Source organism: Bubalus bubalis, chromosome 8 (genome assembly GCF_019923935.1).
Source record: "Bubalus bubalis isolate 160015118507 breed Murrah chromosome 8, NDDB_SH_1, whole genome shotgun sequence".
Classification (NCBI taxonomy): domain Eukaryota; kingdom Metazoa; phylum Chordata; class Mammalia; order Artiodactyla; family Bovidae; genus Bubalus; species Bubalus bubalis.
In genome coordinates, this window is record NC_059164.1 from 33,605,329 (window position 1) to 33,619,720 (window position 14,392).

The window sequence follows — 14,392 nt, forward strand, 5'->3', positions numbered from 1 at the left end:
TCTTCACACCTTATCAGCATTTGTTATCTGTAGATGTTTTAATGATGAGTATTGTGACTAGTGTGAGGTTGTACCTCACTGTAGTTTTGATTTGCATTTCTCTATTATTAGTGATGTTGAGCATATTGTCATGTCCATGTTGATCAAGTATATATTTTCTTTGGAGAAATATCAATTTGGGTCTTCTGCCTATTTTTTTTACTGCATTGTTTGTTTTTTGTTGTTGTTGTTATTGAGTTGTGTGAGCTGTTTGTATTAAAAAAAATCTAGATTTTTAAATCAAGAAATCTAGACTTAGTAGGGGTGGGAATCAGGCATAATTAATTTTTTCCTCTATATTTCAGTGTATAGACAAGCTGGAGAACCACTCATCTAAGCCACAGGTTGCTACAGTCAATTCCAATTATGCTGGTCAGTGAGACCCTTCATATCCCATACCAGCTCCATCTTCCTGAGCAGAGTGGAAGGGTGGTGGTAAGACAGAGTTAGCTTCCAAATTCTTCACATTTTTGTATGACATTTAAGCAAATTGATGGGATGAACAATAATTATGTTGAGGGACCCAGAAGCTGAGGGCATGTAAACTCAATTTTAATCCTCTTTACTTCAAAGTCTTTCCTGTTATTATCTATACCTTCTTAAAGAGACAGCTCTTTAGATTTCCTCGGACATTTGTCACTTGAGAAACAAGATAAGATACTGTTTCTCTTATTCAGATGACTTTTTTGCCTCCCCTGCTTGTGATTTATCTCATTGCAAGACTCTTAATATGTTACCTTATTGTTATGACAACCAGGAGTGGTGCTTACTCACTTTAGCTTAAGCTTGATTCTCCTGGGTCAGCCGTTTTGTTGATTATTCTCAACTCCAGCTGTCCAAAGATGCAGAAAACTGCAGTGCTGCTAGCTTTCCTCCTTGTTTTGTCTGTTTTGCCACAAAGAGTAAGTGAATGACACATTAGTTCCCTTCACTTGTATTTCTATCAAACACAGTATAACAAATTCTATTTCTCTTAAATATATAAATACATTACAATTTTAAACTGAATATTTACTTTACTTGCCATAATACTGTAACTCCTACTAAGGGAGATGTGATTTGCTAAATTTCATGTAGTCAGTGGTATTTGTAGCTAGAATGTAAGCATTTTATTGAAAGATGAAAAAAGAATTATTCCACATCCATATGAATGACATAAATGTTGAAACTTGATGTGGCTCCTATCTCTTCATCATTATCATTATTAATCAGACACATCCCCAGAACTAAGTGTGGTGAAGATTATCTAGCTGCTCACCAAATCAGATTCCTCCCCTTCCTGAGCCCATGGATTAGATTTCCGAAATACACCTGCAATTAATAAGCCCACGTGGCTGAGTTCTAGCCAGTGGAACGAGAAGAAAAGTGATGCACACAAACTATAACACATAGTCCATTCTCTTTCCCTATTCCTTGGCCAGAAACACAGGACTCTGAAGTCCAGGAAAAGAGAGGAGCCATAGATAAAAGGCTTCAAAACATGAGCCCTTGGAAGGCTGCCTACCAATCAGGTCCAGGGTTTTGGACTTCTTGAAAGCAAAGAATAAGCTTCTGTTATGTGATTCCATTGAGATCTGTAGGCTTATTTATTACATTCATTCATCAAAAAAAGTATATTCTCTATAGAAGAATATACTTTATTCCAAGTAGCGATGGTGCATTTTAAGAACCAGGTAGTGCTAATGGTAAAATAACCTGCCTGCCAATACAGGAGATGTCAGAGATGCGGGTTCAGTCACTGGGCTGGGAAGATCCCCTGAAGAAGGAAACAGCAGCCTACTCCAGTATATCTTGCCTTGATAAGTCCATAGACAAAGGAGCCTGGTGGGCTACCGTTCATGGGGTCGCAAAGAGTCAGACATGACTGAAGTGACTCAGCATGCACACAGTGGAGCTTAATGTTAAAAGTGGCTTCTTCTCTAGATTTCTATACATTACACTATTCTCTGACATTCTATTCTATTATTTCTTTTCCCCCTATTCTTCCATTCTCTATGGAGACAGTCTTCAAAGAAATTCATGGTTATCTGTTCTTCCCATTTTTGAAATATCTTTAACACTCAGGAACTCAAGTAACCTTTCTACTGCTGCTGTTGCTGCTGCTAAGTAGCTTCAGTCGTGTCCGACTCTGTGCGACCCCATGGACAGCAGCCCACCAGACTTCTCCGTCCATGGGATTCTCCAGGCAATGACACTGGAATGGGTTGCCATTTCCTTCTCCAATGCATGAAAGTGGAAAGTGAAAGTGAAGTTGCTCAGTCGTGTCCGACTCTTAGTGACCCCATGGACTGCAGCCTACCAGGCTCCTCCATCCATGGGATTTTCCAGGCAACAGTACTGGAGTGGGGTGCCATTGCCTTCTCCACCTTTCTACTAATGCTTCACAAATATATTGCATTTAGCCAAACCACTCACCCAAAATTTACTCACATTTTGAATTGCCAGTAGATAATACCCATTTGAATACATTACACTACATGTCGTTTTTGAATTCTATTTATATTTCACTCCCAATGTTTTTCTACATTCATTTCCCTTCTTACACTACAAATTATTTAATGGCATTGTTTTTCTGTATTCTCATAGTCCTGAAAATTAGGAATCAAATTTAGCTCATATCTTCTTCCTCATAAATCTGCAATTTATCGTCAATGTATCATCAGGTTGTACTGTTTCTTCACTTGAAATATATTTCTCATTTGCCCCTGACTCTCAAATCCTGTCACTACCACCTTAATGAAAACTATGCTGTGCTGTGCTAAGTTGACTCAGTCCTGTCCAGCTCTTTGTGACCATATAGACTGTAGCCTGCCAAGGTCCTCTGTCCATGGGATTCTCCAGGCAAGAATACTGGAGTGGGTTGCCATGACCTCCTCCAGGGGATTTTCCTGACTGGGTGATTGAACCTGCGTCTCTTATGTCTCCTGCATTGGCAGGTGGGTTCTTTACCACTGGCACCACTTGTGAAAGCTTTTACCTGTGAAAGCTCCTATCATTGCCCAAATGAACACACACAGGATTCTTAGCTCACTCAGTGTAGCCTTTCTTCCATTGATTTATGGCTTCATTGGCATGCCATTCAGTTTTTTCTTTCATGTTCTACTCAAGAATTCTTATAATTACTAACTTTATAATAATTTTAGAATTTATCTGCCTGGAATAATTCTTACCTAATTTTGTAATTAAAAACTCTTCACGTTTAGGTGGCCTGGACACTGTGTTTGCATTTGCTCATGTTTCTTTCTTCTCTGTCCTCTTCTACGTCTGTGCAAATTTTATTAGCAGAGGTACACATTTTACACATTCTTCTAGATTTCAGCTCATGTTCCAATTTCTTTCTTAGTACTTTCTTCAATGTCGTCAATATTTCCTGTGGATAAATCTTGAAATTTGCTACATCTAGATAGCATTCTGAGGACAGGGGCTCAGTGTTACAGTTCTTTGGTTATAGAAAGTACATATAGACATGTACAATAGAAGCGATAATAACAAAAGCCTAACTGCTGTAATATCTTTACTTCCTCAGAAGTTTTCATTTAATTCTCATGGTTTATATTCACATTCTCAAGACAACTCTGAATTAATATGCTCTGTATCTAGAATTTTTCTTGATCTTGAAATCATCAAATTCTTGTTTCTTTGTGGTATACAATTAAGGTGTTAATAAATTAAATTGATTATACTCTACTTCCACTAGTGCCTTTTACATGTCATACAAAGCTGTATTATTTTCCCCTAAATCTCTGGATTATAAATATACTCTTCTTCCTGGTGAGGGATGTCTGGAAAACTAGATTTTTATTTCTCACCCCTGGTTATAACTTTGAAGAAATCTTGAGAGGAAACCTCAATCTCTGCCATTAATACTAATGTAAGTTTATTTCCTTATGAGCTCATGAAACTAAAATAAGTGGATTTCCTAATGCTTCTCTGAAGTTATGTGGTGCCAAAATATTGGTTTCTTTAGAATCATTCATCCAACTTAAAATCTGTATCAGGCTCTTTCTAGATTATATTGGACAGAGTTACTGTGGCTCTGAGCTAAAGATGATTATTAAAACACATTTGCATATAAAACAAATGTGCAAACACATTTCTCTCATTCTTATTGAGAAACATATGCTTCTCTTTGACTTTGCAAATTTTGAAAGACCTTGTGCATTGGAGCAGGTGAAGTGGTTGTAGTTTGAGGAGTTTATAGATACCTGTGGTGGATTCATTTTGATGTTTGGCAAAACTAATACAATTATGTAAAGTTTAAAAATAAAATAAAATTAAAAAAAAAAGTTCCATCTTTAAATCTATGATCTTAGCTGAGGATCAGTTGTAGGGAACAGAAATTAAGCTAATTATCAATGGATACATGTTGGGGAACAAGTATAGCTATAAAGAAGTAATTTTCAGTCAATGCAGTTTCATCAGTTCTTGGTGCTACTTAGGCATGATTCTGGGTTGATCCTTGAATGAGACTCATGAGCTGTACAAACCATAGATAATGTTACCAACTCCAGTTTATTCTTTAAAACATTTTATATTAATTTATTAACAAGAGGCACTGGCTGAGGTTGGAAGGAATATTTACCATGTTCAAATTCGCCACAGAGACTAGAAAGTCAGATAAGTCCATTGAGTGTCAGGCACAGCATCTGTCATTTAGGAAGCCCTCAAAATGCTCCACTGAATGTGAGTTCATTGTGGAATGTCAGTGGTCCAGTCACCCCAAATAATAAAATAGCTCAAGGTAGATGACACTGTCTGAATAATACATCCCTTATTAGTAGATTAAAACAAGTTGTTTTTGCCAATTTGGAAACTAGATACAGAGATTCACATGAAGTAAATAGGGATGCATAAATTGTTTTAAAAATTGAGCTTCCTCAACTGACAAAGAATTAATCTCAAAAATATACAAGCAACACCTGTAGCTCAATTCCAGAAAAATAAATGACCCAATCAAAAAATGGGCCAAAGAACTAAACAGACATTTCTCCAAAGAAGACATACAGATGGCTAACAAACACATGAAAAGATGCTCAACATCACTCATTATCAGAGAAATGCAAATCAAAACCACAATGAATAATCATTTCATGCCAGTCAGAATGGCTACTATCCAGAAGTCTACAGATAATAAATGCTGGAGAGGATGTGGAGAAAAGGGAACCCTCTTAACACTGTTGGTGGGAATGCAAACTAGTACAGCCACTATGGAGAACAGTGTGGAGATTCCTTAAAAACTGGAAATAAAACTGCCATACAACCCAGCAATCCCACTGCTGGGCATAGACACCAAGGAAACCAGAATTGAAAGATATGTGTACCCCAATGTTCATCGCAGCACTGTTTAAAATAGCCAGGACATGGAAGCAACCTAGATATCCATTGGCAGACAAATGGATAAGAAAGCTGTGGACACAATGGAATATTACTCAGCTATTAAAAAGAATGCATTTGAATCAGTTCTAATGAGGTGGATGGAATTAGAGCCTATTATACACAGTGAAGTAAGTCAGAAAGAAAAATACCAATACGATATATTAACACATATATATGGAATTTAGAAAGATGATAACGATGACCCTGGAGAAGGAAATGGCAAACCACTCCAGTATTCTTGCTTAGAGAATCCTGTGGACAGAGGAGCCTGGTGGGCTGCTGTCCATAGGGTCACATAGAGTTAGACACGACTGAAGCGACTTAGCATGCATGCATGCATTGGGGAAGGAAATGGCAACCCACTCCAGTGTTCTTGCCTGGAGAATCCCAGGGATGGAGGAGCCTGGTGGGCTGCCGCCTATGGGGTCGCACAGAGTCAGACACGACTCAAGTGACTTAGCAGCAACAGCAGCAACAATGACCCTATATGCAAGACAGCAAAAGAGACACAGATGTGAAGAATAGACTTTTGGACTCTGTGGGAGAAGGCGAGGGTGGGATGATTTGAGAGAATAGCATTGAAACATGTATATTATCATATGTGAAATAGATCGCCAGTCCAGGTTCGATGCATGAGGCAGGGTGCTCAGGGCTCGTGCACTGGGATGACCCTGATGGATGGGATGGGGAGGGAGGTGGGATGGAGGGTCAGGATGGGGAACACATGTACACCCATGGCTGATTCATGTGAATGTATGGCAAAACCACCACAGTATTGTCAAGTAATTAGCCTCCAATTAAAATAAATTTAAAAAATTGAGCTTCCTCTTACATTGTTATATTATTTGCTTTCATATTCTTTCATCAAAGAGGGTGCTGAAATAATTATGCTATGTCACACTAAGTGCCAGATAAATAATATTTGAGCCTCACAACTGGAATACCATCTTGCAGTGAAATAGGAACCTCAGATTGAAGTCACCACAGACTTTATGTGTTGGGACCACACCCCAGTGACTGGAGGGACTTGCTGAACCCTTTATAATGGAAGGAAACAATGAGAAGATAAAGGGAAGTAAAGAGAAAGACATTCATATTGCGAAGAAAATAATTTATGGAAGGATGAACCAAGGTGCAGTTTTAGAGACCTTGCTTATTTAATCGAAAGAAAGAGACCTTTCTTTTTAATTGGTGTGGATCTTCTATGCAACTTACACCATAGAGTTTGCCTGAATGTTGCATAGGCAAACAAAAGTTTAACTCCTGAGCAAGTACCCAAATAACATCTTTACTTTCTGCTGTTTCTAACAAAAAATATTCATACATGCAAAGCTCCACTTGGTTAAAACACGTGTATTATTTTGCTCCTCAGTGTGTAAAATTTTTGTTTTATTAAATTGATTATAACTGATGTCCACTTCATTTGCCTATTGGAAGCAGAAGTCTTCTTTTTTATTTTAGTAAATATTGGGCAAAGTACTTACTAGAATCTTGGGGCATTAAAAGATAATTAAGATATAGACTTTGTCCTTTAAGAGTTTATAATTGAGTAGGAGCTGAAAATCAGTCCGCAAATTGAATAATCTAATATTGTAAATGCTACAAGTCCATGGGGTTGCAAAGAGTCAGGCACAACTTAGTGATTGAACAATAGCAAGTGTCAAAAGAGACATGGGACAAGATTTTTTGGGTGGGAGAGACTGTGTTTAGCTGGTGAGGGATCAGGCAGGGCTTGAAGGGAAAGTGGTATTTAAGGTACACTTTCAAAGAGGAAGTGACAAGCCAAATGAGGGAGAGAGAGGCATTGAAAGGTCAAGGCAAAATATCTCAATAAACACTAGGTTTTTTAGGAAATTGTAAGTGGTTCTGTTCTGGAGAGTTCCCTGAAGTACAAAACAGAATATCATGTTTATTTTGAAAATGGGAAGAAATCCATTCACAAATTTTACCTTTTTGTTGGTTGTTTTAAATTTTGACATAATTAGGAGCTTAGGAAGTACATAGTAGAAAGCCTGTCAGGTACCTATCACTCAGATTCTGCCAGGGGTGACTTTGTTGGAGGAGGTGATGGGATGTGACCAGTGGCTGACCCACGAGCTGGATCGGGTCTTTCAGAGAACCCCTTCCTCCATCCCCTGTCCTTGGAATTTATGCTCTGCCTACTGTCCCCAGAGCATGAGCTGTCCCAAGAAGTCTTGGCGGCTGCCCTAAACAAGCCTCCTAGAGTAAGTTCCCCTGCTCATTAAACCTGCCACCTAGCAGTCTAGAGGGATTTGCTTCTTTGGTCTCTCCTTGCCCTGTGTGTATGAGAGCCAGTTTGGGAACCAACATGATATACAGCTACAGTGTGATGTTAAAACCAGAAAACTGAATTCAGTACATTACTGCTGATGCTCCAATACTTTGGCCACTTGATGCAAAGAGCTGATTCATTGGAAAAAATTCTGATGCTGGGAAAGATTGAGGGCAGGAGGAGAAGGAGTCAACAGAAGATGAGATGGTTGTATGGCATCATTGACTCAATGGACATGAGTTTGAGCAAACTCCAGGAGATAGTGATGGACAGGGAAGCCTGGCATGCTGCAGTCCATGGGGTTGCAATTGAGTTGGACAGGACTTAGCAACTGAACAGCAACAGCATTACTGCTAACTATAGTACAGACCTTATTCAGTTTTCACTATTTTTAACTTGCATTTATGTGTGTGTGTGTGTGTAGTGTTTTTACTTTTTAATCAGAGGAATAATATGCAGTTGACCCTTGAACAACACAAAGGTTAGGGATGCTGACCCTATAGTCAAAAATTGAAGTATAACTTAGAGTTGGTCCATCATGTCCGCAGTTTTTCCACATTCGTGGTTCCACATCCCTGGTTCAGTCAACCACACACCCTGTAGTACTATAGTATTTAATACTGAAAAAAATCCATATGTAAGTGGACCCTCACAGTTCAGGCCTGTGTTGTTCCAGGGTCCAGTGTAACTGGAGTTGGACTTTAAGCAGATTACCTGGCAGCTGTATACAGGCAAGCTTGGAAGCAGGGAACATCAAATCTGGAACAATTACAGTAGAGTAGAAGTGGGATCGGAGAAGGCAATGGCAACCTACTCCAGTGTTCTTGCCTGGAGAATCCCAGGGACGGAGGAGCCTGGTGGGCTGCTGTCTATGGGGTGGCACAGAGTCGGACACGACTGAAGCAACTTAGCAGCAGCAGCAGCAGCAGAAGTGAGATCACAGGACCTTGTAATAGAGCGTGCACAGTACAGTGTTGCATGCAGGGAAAACGCTCAGTGGGGGAGTAAAGATTTATGTTTTCAAATATACGGGGAAAAATATGACCCCTTTTCAGCCTGACAGGGTGGGTCGAGCAGGAGTCAGAATGAGGAGAACACAGGGAACCCTGTGAGGCTCTCAGTGCAGCACAGTGAACAATACACTGCCTGAGTCCAGCAGGGGGAGGTTGGACTAACCTGACAATTCTTAGGTGGAATGAGGTGAACAGCGCAGGTCAGAGAAACATCAACAATCCTAGGTCACACAATGCTGTAAATCAGCCATACCCCAATAAACATTAAAAAAGGAGAAAAGAACCCTAGGTCACAAGTTGACAATTAGAGTCATGTTGTGAGAAAAATGAAGAGATATGTTTACTGCCTTGTTTGCTGGTTTTTCATTGTTTCTGTAATGCCTTAGCTTGCTATTAGCTAGTTGAAATTTCCAAATCAAAAATCTGCTTTTTTAAACCCAAGACCTTTAAAAACTCCAATATCCTGGGAGAAAGCTCAAATATGGTTTCTTATTAATGCTCAGAAAAATTTCCAGCACTGCATTTCTCCTCCATTATTTCGTATAAGGATTGGTTACCTTGGTTTCTCTATGCCTCAGAATCTCCTATGAAGGTCAATATTTGCTGGGTAGGCAAACTGGGAGTTACAGAACTTAAATATGTCCTTTGCTGGCTGAGGGATTATGGGCAAGTTATTTAAACATTTTCTAGAACTTGATGACCTCATCAGTAATACAAAAATGTTGGAGTCAAAGGGCCTTTTCCATCCTAACACTCTCAAAAAAAAAAAATCTCATCTTATTAATTCCCACATACCTTTTTATCACTGTTCAACTTTTGTTCCGCCTTCAGCACAGTGGCTGGTGACTGACACGATATTTAGTGTGTTTTTGAATGAGGTATTTGAAGAAACTTCAGTACCAAAAAACTTCCCTCGAGAATTTTAAGTAGTTTTTAGATCTTAATAGAGTAAAATTGTTTAAGCATGAAATCTTTACAACTTTGCCATTGTGTCCTTTATCTTTTATGTGTTTAAAGATATGAGTCATTTAATCTCTTTTGGACTCCATGTTTTTCTCTGAAAAATGAGAATAGAGCTTTAAACATAGCTTTTATTTCCATAAATCAATGGTGTTAATTCGTGGAAAAATTATGCTCATCACATGTCACAGTATTTCAAATGAAATTCCACTTCATTTCTTAAACTTCTTTTATGCATTGCAGATTGCACTTTTAATCAAATTTATAAAATAACACATTTGAAATAAATTTGTCTAAGCACTTAGTCTTATTACTTTATAATATATATAAACATAATGAGCTAAAAACCAGAACTAATATTTAGTGAGGCTTTTACTAAGTTCTAAGCACTGAGGTATCACTTCGTCTGTTTTGCTGATGAAGAATGCAAGGCAATAGAAGTTAAATAACCTATCAAGGTCATTCATCCAATTAAACGTGCAGTTGGGATTTAATATAAGGGGCTGGGTTCCAGAGCTGTGTGGTTCAGTACCACTGTATATCATATGTGACTATATGCCACTATTTAAGTAGGAAAAAAGCCCTGAACAATATTTTAAAAAAATTTTAATGTTATATTGAAGTACAGTTGATTAACAGTGTTGTGTTAGTTTCAAGTGTGCAACAAAGTGATTCAATTGTACATATACATTTATCTATTCTTTTTCAAATTCTTTTCCCATTTAGCTTGTTAAAGAATATTGAACATAGTTCCCTGTGTTATACAGTAGGTCCTTACAGGTTATCTGTTTTTAGTTGTGTGTATATATGGAAGAAAATATTTGCAAATAATGAGACTGGCAGGGATTAATCTCCAAAATTTACCAACAGTTCATGGAGCTCAATATCAAAAAAACAACCGAATGAACAGTATTTTCTGAGTTAGGCAGTAGGCGGGGTTGGACATTTTCTCTGTAACCCACGATAACTTGAACTCTTGAAATTTTACAGTTAGTCTCCAACTACTGACCCTAGACTCTCTGGATGTGCTGTAAACGCGGTTAGCAGTTGGAGGACAGTCCAACCATGGGATGAGGCTGCCCAGGTGGTGCGCTGATAAAAATCTGCCTGCAGTGCAGGAGATATGGGTTCAGTCCCCGGGTGGGAAGATCCCCTGGAGTGCCAAATGGCTACACACTCCAGTATTCTTGTCTGGAAGATTCCTTGGGCAGAGGAGCCTGGTGAGGTACAGTCCATGGGATCAGAGTCAGACACAACTGAGCGACTGAGCACGCACACACCAACCATGGGATGCAGATAATTCAATGAGAAATAACTCTTTGCCTTTGTTTATCTTGGGAGAACCTTTCATAAGGACCTGCTTGCTCTTTTACCATCAAAACTCTTTATTTAACCTCTTTGATTATTTGTCTTGAATTATCCCTCTTCTGAAACATGAGAACGTAGCTGTCAAATTATTTGTTATTAATCTTGAGTCTCTCTTCAATCGATACAAAATTTCCCAAACACTTACATGTTCCACATTGACTTGAGACACAAGAAGGTAGATTTCTGATGAGAAATTTAAGAAAGAAATAGTTTATCTATTTTATCTCTTTTAGTGAGTCTTCTAGTAAATATGGACTCGGTGTTCATGATTTTTTAGATGTGCCCTAATTGTCTTCACAATATGTGTCTATAAAATAAAGTGATTTAATTCTTTATGGCATTAAGTCATTATGTGGTTCTGTGTAAACAATTCAGTCCTAAGCATGAGAAAACCAAGTTCTTTTATTTAACAAAATAGTTCTGTTTGGGGAGCTCTCTTGCTCTTTCTTTTCTCCTCAAAGAATGATTCAATTATACTATATTGACTATTAGGTTCTTAATGACATAAATAGTAATACAATGTTGAGTAAATTGTCTTAAATTTGGATTACAAGTATTTGCCGTATCCTAAATTCAACAGACAGCTTAGTAGTAAAATAATTTTTAAAAAGCATCTGAGTAAAGAAAACAAAAAATACCATTACACTCATTTTCCTCCCTAGAGCATTAAATCCCAAAAACCTTATGTAGAAAAATAATTCCTTGGACTCTTAACAGATATTACTCTAAAAAGTGTAAGAGATTCGTTAAATGGGGTTGAACAGATTTCTCTATTATAGAACTTCATACTGTCTTCAACATCTAATGTGTCTAATTAAATGCTTTCCAAATCTAATTTTAGCAGTATTGAACATTTTATGGGCATTATGTTTCATGGAATCCTGATAATAATTGAGATCAGTAGTTCTCAAGCGAATCTGGACATTAGAATCACTTAGTGAGTGTGTGAAGCATGTATCCTTGCCAAGAGCAATTAACCCTGGCTCTTTGGAGGATGGGAATCTGCAGTAAACAGAATAATGGCCTCCAGAAGATGTTTGTGCCCTGATTCCTGGAACCCTTGCTTGGCAAGAGTGAGTCCCTTGCTTGGCAAAGGGCAATCAAGGTAACAGATGGGATCCCTGTTGTTAATTGTCTACCTTACGGCAGATTATTCTGGAGTATCCAGGTGCGCCCAGTGTCATCAGAGGCTTCTTTAGGTGGGGTAGAGGGTGGGCGTCTAATGAGTCTGTGTTAGAGTGATGCAATATGAGAAAGACTCATTCATTGCAGGCTCTGAAGAGGAGAGGAGGGGGCCAGCAGCCCCAAAATCCAGGTAATTTCTGGAACCCAGAGAAAGCAGGGAAACAGATTCTCCTCTAGAGCCCCTAGAAGGGAACACAGCCCTCTGACATCGTGGGGTGCATCCAGTGAGACTCATTTTGGACTTCTGACCTCCCAGATTGTAAGTTAGTATGTTTATGTCTATTTGAGCTGCAGAGTTTGTGGGAATTTTTTATAGCAGTGATTGAAAATGAATGCAGAGTCCACGTATGAGTAATTTTTGAGAGCTACAAGGTGATCCTCATGTATAGCCAGGGCGAGAGCCCTGAGTTAGAGGAATGGCTGCTCCCTGGAATCTCCTAAGAAGACTTTTATCAAACACGTCTGGCACCCATCACCAGGGACTCGATTGACATTCAAAATATTAACTTATTTAATCCCCGTAATTCCTTTATAAGATCAGAATTGTTTTTACCAGAAGTACTAATTTTTAGTTTTTTGGTCTAACGTTACCCAGTTTCTAAATGGTGGGCTTCAAACCCACACAGGATGTCTCCCCTGACTGCTCTCACATTAGCTTAAACTCTCATGTAGAGCCTATCTTTAAACATCATTAAAATTGGGTATTTTCTGAGTTTCTTTTTCATAGAGAAAGTAGGAGGTTAGAAATGCAAAGTGCCAGGAAAAATAAAAATATAGGTCGGAATAAACTGATGATTCATGGGCTAATAGTGAGGACTGAGAATTAAGAATATAAAATCCATAAGTATTTAAAACAAAAATCTAGGGTTTTGGAGGTATAAATGTTACTAAATGCAGCAATATTTAGTGTTATTGAAAGTATTACTTGATTAGAATATATTCATTTCAACAACTAATTTAAAAAGCAAGGTTTGTTTTTGTTCTGTATATTTCCTTCAGGAGAGGAGGTATATATTTATAATTTCCTAGTAGTATATACTTATAATTCCCTGTGTTGCAGGTGAATTCTTTACTGTCTGAGCCACCAGGGAAGCCCAGTAATATAATTTAAATAATATAAATAAATGTTAATACTGCAGGAGGTAAGCATCAGTTGAGTATTTAATAAGTTAGCTAGGAGTTTTCTGAAACTCAATAAACAATATATTATGGTATGTACATATGTTAGGTACCATATGGAAAGCCTGCCTGTTTGCATATTAGATCTCTTCAATTTTTAAAAAGTTAATAGCCATTCAAAATCAACTGAAATGTCAGCATACTTTGACATTTTGGTGACAGCCTTAGGAGAAGCACAAAGACACCAAAACAAAGCTATAAAACCCAGCAGAAGATTATTTATAACACATTCAGAGTTTAAGAGTGAGAAAGGCAAAGATGAACAGCAAAACCAATTCCCTGTGATCAGGTATTTGTCATTTCTGTTCATCCCAATTAAAGACTATGATCCGCATATACATTAAATCTTGAAAATTTCCAGCCCTCTGTTCCTCTGAGTGTTGTAATGAAAAGATCCCTGAATTAAAGAAAAACACTAGCTACTTATGTGACAGAGACTATAAACCATTAAGCCAGGGTAATTTCTCCTATCTGTAGAGTGAGTTTTTCACTTGCTTTTTTCGATCACAAAGGAATGTTAAAAGTCAAATGACACGAGTAAATGATTTTGAAATAGTAAGCCAACACATAAATAATTACTCCACACAATAATCTCTAGTCAGTCTGAAGTGCAAAACTTACTACCCCTGCATAAAAAGTTATCCCCAAATGTAGTGTCTTCGAACAACAGCTGTCACATGGTATCTTATGGTAGAAAATTGTTTCCAGTGAATTTTAGGTTCTTTCTTTGCCACAGAAGAATTCTGAGACAAACAAGGAGGTTAAGAAAGTAAACTGAGAGTTTGTTTAAGAAGGATGTACCCTCAGAGGGAGAGCAGTCAGACAGGTGAGGAGCTGCTGCCCTGGGGTTCTTTGGCAAGCTGGTTATGAGGAGGATACAAGTGAGTTTGGTTCAGTTGCTCAGTTGTGTCCGACTCTTTGTGACCCCATGGACTGTAGCACACCAGGCTTCCCTGTCCATCACCAACTCTGGGAGCCT

General features: G+C 38.2%; 1 long non-coding RNA gene across 1 annotated transcript in view; it reads left to right on the top strand.

Moving 5' to 3' along the window:
* The first annotated feature begins 323 nt into the window (after nucleotides 1-323).
* Nucleotides 324-14,392, top strand: part of LOC123334682 — a 181,115-nt gene continuing 167,046 nt past the window's right edge. The window contains exon 1 of the long non-coding RNA XR_006552728.1: nucleotides 324-474. This is a non-coding gene — a long non-coding RNA (uncharacterized LOC123334682). The remainder of the gene's footprint in view (nucleotides 475-14,392) is intronic.